At 37.9% G+C, this 12407-nt stretch overlaps 1 long non-coding RNA gene and 4 other non-coding genes across 5 annotated transcripts; all 5 read left to right on the top strand.

Annotated features, from left to right (window-relative positions):
- The first annotated feature begins 193 nt into the window (after positions 1-193).
- Positions 194-4340, top strand: LOC127151849 (uncharacterized). The gene is made up of 8 exons (XR_007824969.1): positions 194-307; positions 671-737; positions 932-980; positions 1254-1288; positions 2331-2365; positions 2795-2829; positions 3440-3474; positions 4157-4340. It is a non-coding gene; the product is annotated as an uncharacterized LOC127151849 (long non-coding RNA).
- Positions 1031-1152, top strand: LOC127151890 (small nucleolar RNA SNORA26). The gene has a single exon (XR_007824990.1). It is a non-coding gene; the product is annotated as a small nucleolar RNA SNORA26 (small nucleolar RNA).
- On the top strand, positions 2139-2259 carry LOC127151892 (small nucleolar RNA SNORA26). Its single transcript, XR_007824992.1, has one exon. It is a non-coding gene; the product is annotated as a small nucleolar RNA SNORA26 (small nucleolar RNA).
- On the top strand, positions 2602-2723 carry LOC127151891 (small nucleolar RNA SNORA26). Its single transcript, XR_007824991.1, has one exon. It is a non-coding gene; the product is annotated as a small nucleolar RNA SNORA26 (small nucleolar RNA).
- On the top strand, positions 3249-3370 carry LOC127151893 (small nucleolar RNA SNORA26). The gene has a single exon (XR_007824993.1). It is a non-coding gene; the product is annotated as a small nucleolar RNA SNORA26 (small nucleolar RNA).
- Positions 4341-12407: the final 8067 nt, after the last annotated feature.

The following is a 12407-nucleotide window of genomic DNA, read 5'->3' as shown; positions in this document are numbered from 1 at the left end:
TCATGTTAGTCTCTTGTCCTATATGCCCTGCTATCATCCGTTTATTTTACGGCTAGATTAGTCAATAATAGTTCGAGTTGGATCTTATCCGGAAACTAAGCGATTTGTTCAGAATGAATCATTAGGAGTCATTTTTATTTGAGAATGAACTGCTTGAAAGAGCCGAATCCTTAAAATGAGCTGGAGGCGGTCGCTTTAAATATCCCAGAATTCCTTGCACCGGTCACACGTGCTCATTGCTTCTAGCACAAAGTCAGATCATCAGTGCACGATCGGTTGGAGATGAGCGGATGCAGTATGCGCGTTTGTAAGTGTGTTTGTGAATTTATTTATCTTCTTATATACTTAAACTGTGCTTCATTTTACACGAACATATACAACACAACACGCACAAGATGTGTCGTAAATAGTCAAGTTTAGTATACCAGAACGCCTACAGTGAACTTCATAAGTTTATAGAAAGATAGTAAAATAGTTCTTTGACTAAACCAAAAGATGTTTGATAAAACACGTTGTACAACTTGCTTCTAAAGCATTATCGTAGTTACAGAAATATTAAGTTGTGAAGAAAGGCCACGTGTGGCTCGAGAACCCACGTGGTGAATATGCGGCCTGTATGTCTGCTCATGTTAAGTCTATTTTTCTTTTTTCTTTTTTTCTTTTTTAATAGATTGTCCATCTGAACCCCCTGACTGAACAGAAACTTGCCATTTTTCTATGATGTCTTAATTAAGAAGGTAAGGAAGCATTTTTTTTTATCTTAAGATTTTCAATGAGTAAAAAAAGAGGGTGGATAAATTATTTTCGTTTTTACTCTAGATTTTGCTTAAAGGAAATCGCAGCTCTAAAACTGTAAGATCAATGTATATATTAATGTGTTTGTGCATATTTTAATTACTTGTCTTTGTTTTTTTTAAATCCTCATGTCTAGATTCTCATATTGTATTGGTCCTGAAGAATCCTTTTCTAAACATTACTTGGTAAGTTATTTACTTGGCAAAGTATTTTTCTATTTTTGTCAACCCCTTTATTGCACATTCAAGTCATATTATGTCTTGAATGATCGATTGGGGAGGGGTAGATGAATTCTCTCTAAAACCTGAAGTATTGGCTTCATATTCCTTGCTTCGGATCCTGTCGGGAGAAACAATATATATATATATATATATATATATATATATATATATATATATATATTAGTTAGCCTTGCATTTTAAGATAATTGCTAATCAGTCAAAATTTGTATTTTGCAGCCAAAGGCAGAGAATGTAAGAGCTACAGTCATTGGGTAAGTAACTTTTTTTTTTTTTTTTTTTTTTTTTTTTTTCTTTTCTTCTTCTTCTTCTCTCCTCTCTTCAAACAACCAGTCTGACTTAGTCAAGTGGTTTTCAAACTTGTTTTAATTTTATTTTTTAATGTGACCTATATAGAATGAAAGACGTCTCTGTCATTGTGATTTCAAGAGAATCCCCCAATTATATGCGGACGTCACTTTTCAGCATGTATGCCACATTGGGTTTCTTAGCATGAAAAACAACTCTTATTAATTCTGAATGGACTTTATATAGTCGAGTGCTCCCTTAATCACGAAACAGCTGTCACTCACTTCAGTTTGTGATATCTGAAATTGTGCTGTAATCAATGAAACTCCTATTTATGTTGTATCTACACTGTTATAATGAGATGATTTGCAAGCTTCTAGAACTCAGGACTGAGAAAAAACTTGCTGTGAGTGGATTCTAACTGAAGCGCCTCTGATTGGCCATTGCTTTCAAGAACTCAACAGATGTCTGTGATTGGCTACAACGTCTAACCCTGCAAAAACCGAGCATGACATACGCATTGGATTCTGCCACGAGGTGGCTGCCACTTTCGTTGTATTGTTTTAGTTATTAAAGCTAAGTTTACCAGTTTCTGCTTCCTCCTTCCCTGAAGCTTGAACTTTGTAACATGCATGTTTACAACTTCCTCAAATCTGGTGAGTTGCCACCCAGGGTTTGAAAACTACTGATCTAGTCTCATGTTCCCTCCTGTGCTTTGCCCCCTAAAGCCTCTGTGCTTTAGTGGCCATATCAGGAGAGTAAATTGAGCTGCTACTGCTTAGCATAGTATTTTTCTAGTTTTGTCAGCCCCTTTTAAAGCACATTCAAGTCTTATTATATCTTGAATGATCAAAGGGGAGGGGTAGATGAATTCTCTCTAAAACCTGAAGTATTGGCTTAATATTCCTTGCTTCGGATCCTGTCGGGAGAAACACTTTTTGTAACTTTTGTTAGCCTTGCTAATTGTTTTAAGATAATTGCTAATCAGCCTGAATTTGTATTTTGCAGCCACAGGCAGAAAATGTAAGAACTACAGTCATCAGGTAAGTAACTCAACCAGTCTGATCTAGTCCCCCTATGAACTGTGGTCAAGTGAGCCACCATCAAAAGATGAGCATTCAAATCTAGGCGGTGACTGGCTTTGACGGTCATCTCAGATGATGGTTCACTTGACCCGGGCACTGGAGGCTCTTGGTGTTCCTGGTGGTCAAATCAGGGGGGTAAAGTGAGCTACTTGTGCTTCGCAAAGTATTTTTCTAGTTTTGTCAGCCCCTTTTTGTTGCACATTCAAGTCCTGCTATGTCTTGAATGATTGAAACGGGAGGGGTAGATGAATTCTCTCTAAAACCTGAAGTATTGGCTTAATATTACTTGCTTCGGATCCTGTTGGGAGAAACAATTTTTATCATCGTTAGCCTTGCTAAATTGTGCTTTAAGATTGTTACTAATCAGTCTAAATTTGTGTTTTGCAGCCAAAGACCAAGAATGTAAGAACTACAGTCATTAGGTGAGTAAGTCTGTCATATCAATGCTTTTTCATACAACCAGTCTGATCTAGTCCACCTATGCTTTACCCCTGGAGGACTGCAATCAAGTGAGCCACCATCTGTGAACATCTGGTCAAGCGAGGCATTACCTGGATTTTGCTGCACGTCTATTTGGGGAATTACGGTGTTGTGATGCATGAAGCTTCCAAAAAGCATCTTTCTCAGCTTTTTGGCCATGCGACACATTCTTACTGTAATTCCAAAGATGGGTGAGCATTCAAATCCAGGCGGTGATTGGCTTGATCGAGTGCTCACAGATGATGGCTCACTTGACCAGGGCACTGGAGGCTGTGGGTGTTCCTAGTGGTCAAATCAGGGGGGTAAAGTGAGCTACTCCTGCTTCGCATAGTATTTTTCTAGTTTTGTCAGCCCCTTTTTGTTGCACATTCAAGTCCTGCTATGTCTTGAATGATTGAAACGGGAGGGGTAGATGAATTCTCTCTAAAACCTGAAGTATTGGCTTAATATTACTTGCTTCGGATCCTGTTGGGAGAAACATTTTTTGTAATAGTTAGCCTTGCTAATTGTGTTTTAAATTATTGCTAATCAGTCCAAATTTGTATTTTGCAGCCAAAGGCAGAGAATGTAAGAACTACAGTCATTAGGTGAGTAACTTGGTCATATCAATGCTTGTTCATACAACCAGTCTGATTTACAATAGTCAACTTTTGAAGCGGAACAAAAAAGTTAATCAAAGTTGTACTAAGACAAGAACAGGTGTTTTGGTTTTAGGACAACTTTGATATGTTTTGATCCACTTCAAATGTTGACTACTGTAGTCCACCTATGCTTTACCCCAGAGGACCATGGTCAAGTCAGCCACCTTCTGTGAACATCCAGTCAAGCGATCCGCGGCCTGGATTTTGCTGTGCATCTGTTTGTGCAATTACAGTGTTTGATACATGAAGCTTCCAAAAAGCGTCTTTCTCAGCTATCTGACCATACCACACATTCTTAACATAATTCCAAAAATGGATGAGCATTCAATTCCAGGCGGCGGCTGGCTTAACGGAGTAGTTGCAGATGATGGCTCACTTGACCGGGGCACTGAAGGCTGTTGAAGTTCCTAGTGGCCAGATCAGAGGGGGTTAAAGTGAGCTACTCCTGCTTTGAAGTATTTTTCTAGTTTTGTCAGCTAAAACCTGGGTCAGAGGTTGCTGCTTTGTGCCTGGATCCTGTCGCAAGACACATGCATATAAGAATTAAATGCAGGCAGTGTTTAAGTAACATGCAACATGGTTTGTCTTCATTTCAAGTGAATTAAGGTTTTTTCCTCTCTCTTAACAGATTTCAATGATGGCTTCATTTTGAGGCACATGTTTTCGGTGACTGGTGGCTTGTTCCTCCGCAGTGCAACTCGAGTAGAACTAAATTTATTGCCATGTTTGAAGAACATCTGAAATGAGTGGTGGCTTTTCTATTGTAAACCATGTGTTTATGTATTTCCAATAAATAAAGGTGCTTGTTTGTAGTTCTTCTGTTCTTGACACTTGAGTCATCTTTGTAGGGAGGAAATGCTATCTGTGCCATGTTTCATTTGTATTTAGCATGAGTTTTATTTCTTTGAAAGAATAAACCCCTACAGTTTCAACAAATTAGACTCATCTGTTTAAATCAGGGATGCCCAAACTCAGTGCTCCAGAGTTTAGCTCCAGCTTCCCTCAACACACCTGCTGGGAAGTTTCTAGTATGCTTAGTAAAAGCTTGATTAGCTGGTTCAAGTGTGTTTAATTGGGGTTGGAGCTAAACCCTTTAGGACAGTGAGTTTGGGTACCCCTAGTGTAAATGGTTTAACCATAAACATTGCTATATATATATGTTCCAACTTACAAATGTATATGCAAGAACACGGTAGTTAAGACCATCTAATATAAAGTGGGACCACTTGTAGAATAACATGTAATTAAATGAGTTAGATTTTGTCTTTTTGCTGGAGATGCAGTAGTTTTCACCTGGTTTTACTTCATAAGCAAGATGTTACACTGTGTATATTGGTGGACAGCTGGTGGTTCTGCATGTTAACAATGTAATAAATTGACTAGACTGAACAATATGCGGAGATATCAACAAAATCAATTGTGTTGGAATCAGGCTCAATGCAGTAGTAATTGGCACCATACAAAAGCTGCTGTCAGTGGACTGCACAAACCATATAATTTTAACTGCACCTGTAATATAATCTGGATCATATGTCATAGTTTTGTTCATGGTTTTTTAAAAATTGAGCATCATTAGAACTGACCCATTTTTGGACCATGACCCACCAGTTGAGAGCCACTGCTGAAATACATACTGATGTAAGTTTCAATGTAGACGTTACAGTAATAGAACTTCCGAGTTACAGCACCCAATAAGGAGATCGAGGAAATTACGAAGATTATCTAACCAACAAACACAGGTCCAGAGCTGCATAGTAAAACCGCTCACATTTACCACACATGGAAAGCGCCTGTCGCTCTGTTGTAAAACACAGAGCTCTGATACATGGCCATATACGTAGGTCTGTCCCCTTCAGCATAGTCCCCTCCGCTTTTGTTTTAAAGCATTACATTGGCTAGTGCTACAAATCAGCAGCACAGAAAACAAATACAGTAAACCGGATGGTGGATATTTTAGTTTTTGCCTTCATAGCACTGGAGGGTTTACTATGAACATGATCCTTAAACTACATTTCATTGCTGAGTGTTTCTTTGTCTGTGGGCATGTATGCTATTTAATGTGTAAACCTAAAATGTCCAACAGTGGACATACATGCATAAGAGAAGCATTCTGTCATGTTTGTCCAGTGCAAAAGAACCACTCAGCTACATACAGAAAACAGAAGGGTCATCATGTTAAATAATATTGTTCATGCTCAGTGCATTTGATTACAAAACCAACATAATGTATTTAAATGCATGCTTCATTCTGTGTTGACGTAAGTTTTCTAGAGGGAGGTATGACTAACGACACTATAGAAAACGATATTAAGACAGAATGGACTGAAGGCTGCATAACTAAATGACACACTAGTTTGGTTATCTAACATCCAGGGTGAAGTGCAATTTATGGGCACAGAAGTGATTAATGGCTCAGTTACACAGACAGGTTCTTTTACCATTTTTATGCATTATGAATTTTATTGTGATCGAAAGAATAGACAGGAGGAAGAGGAAATTACATTTAAAAAATCATGCTAATGGATACTTAATTTTACAAAGGGAGAGAACAATGACTTTTTTTTTTTACCACAGGTTTTGCGCAAATACATGAGCACAGCACCCCAACACAAGCTTCAGCATGCCTCCGCACAGAAGACAACGGAAAAATATATATAGTTCAAGAAAAGATACTAGCATTTTGAATGTCTTGCCACAGAGGGCTAGCGATTGGCAGATGTGGCTAATGTTGGATGTACCAGAATGTTCCAATGGTCTATTTAAGCGTTTTCGTGACTGGCACGTTTTTGCTTGCTGTGGCCTACTTGTGAATCACTTTCAAAATAACACATAAACAATTAAGAGATATCTGCAAACACTGAGGCTGAGTACATGTTGTTTTCAATTGGCTCGATTGAGTAATGGACCATAATTATGAACCGCTGTGGATTTCTAAACATTGTGAATGTAGCTTATATGAATTATTTAGCCACTTCAGCTCTTCACTGACAGGAGGAACATGATTCTGCTTCCTTGATGTCTATTAACAATTATTTTACTACTTCTATACATATTTGAAAATAAAAATACATAAAACTTAAATAATAAATGCAATTCCATCACCATCATTTTCATTAAATTCATATTTCTAAAATACTACTAACAAAATGCATGTGTATCTTACACAGTGGCATAGTCAGGAACTACAATGAGGCCACAACAGCAGCAGAATATAGTTGTCAGTACTGTATTTGAGTCCTTAATATGGTTACGTTCACACACAGTGTGACAACCGCATTTTATAACCGAACTCACACCCGTAAATTTTCAGGACTCGCAACCGCTTTCTGGGAACACATGGGCTGTGTGAACGGAACAGGACTGGACAACTAACCTTAGCCTACTTGTTAGCCTACTTGTACTACAAATACAAAACCTGCTGCTGGTTAATGAGGGTTTGATGAATGCACTCGCGGCTCAAATAGACTCTTGTCGTGTCGTATCAAGTGATAAAACTTTCAGTTTTATGGACGTCGCCATCTTTGATATTACTTTGGTCACTGTTGCTATGGTTACTAGTAAGGAATATGGGCTTGACTCCTGTTGCACGTTCATACAGACAGTAACGTTATTCGAGACGAAACTCGAACTAATGTTATTCGAGACGAAACTTAACAGATGGGTAAGTAACCCAGCTGCCTTAAAATTTTAAGTTGATTCAACTCAAATATCTAAGTTGTCACTTAGTATAATTTAACATTTCGAGTTGAATAAAGTTTTTTTGAGCTGAGTGAACTTAAAATTTTAAGGCAGCCAGGTTACAAATTATTTTAAATTGACTCAACAAATTGTTTTTTACAGTGTACTACTGACAGAGGCCACGTTCACACTGTCAGTTTTTGGGATCGACAACCGCATTTACTTACAGGTGTGAGTCTCGAAATGTCCCGTTCACACAGCAGCTTACAGTCACTTTTCGAATACTGTCTGTATAAATGTGCAATGGGAGGCAAGCCCGCATTCCTTACGAGTAACCATAATAACCAAAAAGTAACCAAAAAGCAATATCTAAGATGGCGATGTCCATAAAACTGAAAGTATTACCACTTTTTGACACGATAATAGTCCAATCGTGCCGCGAGTTCATCCATCAAATCGTCATTAACCGACAGCACCTTTTAAATTTGAGTGGAGATTGGAGCATTTGAGCCGTGCACAGCACACACCACTGATGGGAGGGAGCGGCTCCGGTGGAGACTGGATATAAAACTTTCAGATGACAAACAGCTCATTTCTCCGTCACTGTAAGTTACTGAAACCATACATGAAAGCATGCAGCACACGGTAAGACACGTGTTTGTGCAGCAGAGCAGCACTCTCGCACTGTAAGGCTTGACAGACCACTAGTTGTCCAGTCCTGTTCCGTTCACACAGCGCGTGTGTTCCAAGAATGCGGTTGTGAGTCTTGAAAATTTACAGGTGTGAGTTTAGTTATATAATATGGTATTGACAACCGTATTCTGCTGCTGTGTGAATGTGGCCAGAATGTGTTTTGGTTCCAGATTTTTAACCAACCCTTAGGCTGATGATACACGGGCAACTTTTTGAGCAATGTTGCCATCAATGGGCAACCAGGTGAGACACAGGGTCCACAACCTATCTAAATTATCCAGATATATGTTTGTTACCCATTCTCAGTGGTAAAATGCCCAAGAAACATTGTTCAAAAAAAAAAGTTGCCCCATGTATCATGAGACTTAGCTTTGCACTCTGAGAGAAACAAACACAAACCATGTCATGAATTTTAAACCCAAACAAGAACATTGTGATCTATTTTTGTCTTGTGCCATGAATGGAGGATTGCAGAGTTAGGCCTACTAACAGGAATGCGATTGGATCTGAACAGAGTGGTGGCCAGCCGTTTTCCAGGTCCACGTCTGGTTACTTTGATGTGACCCAGATGTGAAATGTGGTTCAGGGTTGGACAGTACAAGCCACATTTAGGCAGAGCTCCATGTTTTTTTGGCAGAGGGAATTGTTCCTGAGGAAAAGGGTTTCAGGGCTGAACCACTTGGACATTTTTCAAAGGGGAATGACAAGATGTGTTTGGACAACGCAGCAGTGAAAAACTACTACCCTTCATCAAGGGATGCCACAACAAGTGTATTTATACAAGCGCCTTTGTTTTGGATGCCCCAACGTAAGATATTGGTATACTTGGTCATCCAGTTTCATCAAAAACATAAATCAGAAAGACATTTTTTACTAGCTGCACCAGCTAGGCCAGCACTGAGCTAGCACAAACCAGCTTGGGCCAGGCATCACATAAATAAACTCTCTCACTGTCCGCTCGCTCTGTTTCTATCTGTCCCTTTGTGTTTCTCTCACATGAATGATGATCGCTTTCATCCAGAGCAACCCACAGTTTTACATATTCTCTGTCAAACACACACAAGCCTTTTGAAGTCTGCTGGTAAATGGAGAAGAAAACTTTTTGACCTTCTCCAGGTCACTGATGGAACAAAGAGTTGAATTATGTAGGATCCTTTTACACTTCTCAGGACAAAACAAAAATTCATCTCACTCAGTGGATCGCTGTCAGACATATACACACATTCCACGTCATCTTGCTCTAGCAGAGATCGAGCTGTGGGCAGACAGGATATGTGTGTGGATACATGCCAGACTGTTCTTTTAGACTGGTATGAACCAGGTTTCTTGGTCACATTTTGCATACTTCGGCAATACTATATGACACTTTGATGTGTAAGTAGTGTCACCCTCATGTTGTTTCAAACCCATAAGACCTTTATTCATCTTTAGGTCACAAATTAAGATATTTTTCATGAATTCTGAGAGCTTTCTGACCCTGTAAAGACAGCAATTAACACGTTCAAGGCCTAGAAAGGCAGTGAGGACATAAAAACAGTCCATGTGAGATCAGTGCTTCAACCTTAATTTTATGCTACAAGAATACTTTTTGTGCGCAAAGAAAACAAAAATAATGACTTTATTCAATAATTTCTTCTTTTCCGTGTCGGTCTTTACTGCACTGGTATATATAATGCAGTGTACAGTAGAGGTCAAAAGTTTACATACACCTTGCAGAATCTGAAAAATGTTAATTATTTTATTTATTTTAAGAGGGATTATACAAAATGCATGCTATTTTTTATTTAGTACTTGCCTGAATAAGATATTTCACATAAAAGACATTTACATATAGTCCACAAGAGAAAATAATAGTTTAAATATTTTTTAAATTTTTTATCTCAATTTTTATTTTTTTTTAATTTATAAAAATCACCCTGTTTAAAAGTTTACATATGCTAGATTCTTAATACAGTGATGTTACCTAAATGATCCACAGCTGTGTTTTTTTTTTTTGTTAAGATTTTGAGATTAATCTTTTCACACTGAAGGGACTCAGTTCAAACACTCACTGATGCTTCAGAAGGAAACACAATGCATTAAGAGCCGGGGGTGAAAACTTTTTGAATTTGGGGAAATCAGGGTAAATTTAACTTATTTTGTCTTCTGGGAAACATGTAAGTATCTTCTGTAGCTTCTAAAGAACAGTATTAAATGAAAAAAAAAGCTATTTAGGCAAAATAATAAAAATGCACACATCTTCATTCTGTTCAAAAGTTTTCACCCTTCAGCTCTTAATGCATTGTGTTTCCTTCTGAAGCATCAGTGAGCATTTGAACCTTCTGTAATAGTTCCATATGAGTCCCTCAGTTGTGCTCAGAGTGAAAGGATGGATCTCAAAATCATACAGTCATTGTTGGAAAGGGTTCAAATACACAAAAATGAAATTTGTGGGATCTGAAAGATTTTTATGAAGAACAGCGGGCAGTTTCAGGACAAACAAGGGACTCATGAACAACTATCACGAACAACTACTACTACTAAACTAATAACTAAACAATGACAACAACAAAAAACACAGCTATGGATCAGTCTGGCAACAACACAGTATTAAGAATCAAGCGTATGTAAACTTTTGAATGGGGTCATTTTTATAAATTCAACTATATGTTAACAGTACTACATAAAAAATAACATGCCATTTTGTATGATGCCTTTTATTTTGGTAAAATAATTAACATTTTGCAGATTCTGCAAGGTGTATGTAAACTTTTGACCTCAACTGTATGTGTGATATACTATAAACAGTATTTCTGGTATGTCTTTATATGGCAGAAATAGTATGAGAAGTACAGCATGATAGTATGTTATTCTGCATTGAGCCAATGCATAATGTACAATTAGGCCTACCAGGGTTTGTGTGACCAAGTCACTTTAAACCAAGGTAAACTAAACTTTAAAAAACATTAAAAAAAAAAAGAAAAAGATTTGCAGGCATAAAAATGGTTATGCCATAAAAGAGCCAAAGTTGAGCCCCTGAGATTTACTGTCAAGTGTTTGGCCCAGAAATTGAGAGTTGCTGCCAGAACGAAAGTGCCAAAATGCAGGACATTAGTAAGCTCTGTCAATCAGAGAAATGATGACAGACTCTGTGTATGTCTAACATGTGGTTTTGATTTTATGTTCTGTACCTTCTCACAGACTCTGATTGTTCAAAGGAGCAGAACGCAAGGAAAACTACATTTAGTCATAAGAAATTTGGGTCCGGCAAGGGACGCTGAGCACTCCAGCACTGTGGATTACCCATGAATACTCTTAGACTTACACATTCTTTAACTGTTTAACTTGCTACATTAAAACCTCAGATACTGATTTAATTTGTTCATAAGCCAAGTGTTGTGATAGATTCAGGTTTCCAGTCACCCAAGAGTGGTTGTTCAGACACGTCCTGATTTTGCTGAGTTAGATGTGTTCCTGGTTCAACATGTTAATCCAAAAATTTAATCTTGACCACATCCCTACACCTAAACTTAACTTTACCCATGAGTAATCCCTAAAATCAGAGGAAATGATAGATGAATGACACTGATGTACAAGCACCAAACACTGATTGTAAGCCTAAACTTCACAAAAACTATAAACTGTTTTTCCAAATCTGAATGGTTAATCACAATGTTGTTCCAGGGTCAACAAAGATGTTGATCCAGGAACATGTCGTAGTTGGTAAAATCAGGTTCTGCGGTTGTTCAGACCTTCTCACAGCTTGAAAATAAACATGTCTGTCAGCCTTTCAGGAAACTAATGAGTTTCTTTATGTCATTATGTGTATTTAATAGGTCTGCACTGGCCTTCCGTACGGCCTTGGGTAAAAAATTGCAGATAACAGACAAAGTTACACATGTTTTTTTTTTGCATGAAATGACCTGAAACTAAATTCTTGCTTGCAATGGATTAACTAGCCTAAATCAATGAGCAACAAACTTCACAAACTCCTCATAATGATTTTTTTTTTCAATGCCAAGACAGAAATAGACAGGCTGTCTATGCTAACGGTTTAAACCAATCCTCTAAGAATCACAAATCTGATCCTTTTTAATGTACGCTGTATGAGCGTACAATTTATTTATGACTGGATAGCCTGAATAACTGCATACTAGAAGCACATTAATCAGGCTAATTGGCTCTGGTTGGGTCATCTGTTGAAATTAAAGTCACGCACAGCCCTTGTTTAGGCTGGGCAAACTGAGATGATTATTTTGCTGAGGTCACTTGAGGTGATTTAAAGTCTTGTTGTGGAAGCGCACATCAATTTAAAAAGGATTGGTATTAAATTTGGTCCCCCAAATGGAAATGTCAAGGGAAATATGAAATAAAATGATACTACAATACAGGCTGAGCTGTGGTACAAAAGCTAATTAGTTTCAGATTATCTTGATGGAAATATTCAGTGTGTTTATTGAAATGAAGACATAAAAGGTGCTAGAGGCAAAGTAGTTAAAGTATGCAATAACAAATCAAAACACTAAAAC

The sequence above is a fragment of the Labeo rohita genome, chromosome 20, assembly GCF_022985175.1.
Source record: "Labeo rohita strain BAU-BD-2019 chromosome 20, IGBB_LRoh.1.0, whole genome shotgun sequence".
Taxonomy (NCBI): domain Eukaryota; kingdom Metazoa; phylum Chordata; class Actinopteri; order Cypriniformes; family Cyprinidae; genus Labeo; species Labeo rohita.
This window is presented reverse-complemented; position numbering and strand designations above follow the sequence as displayed.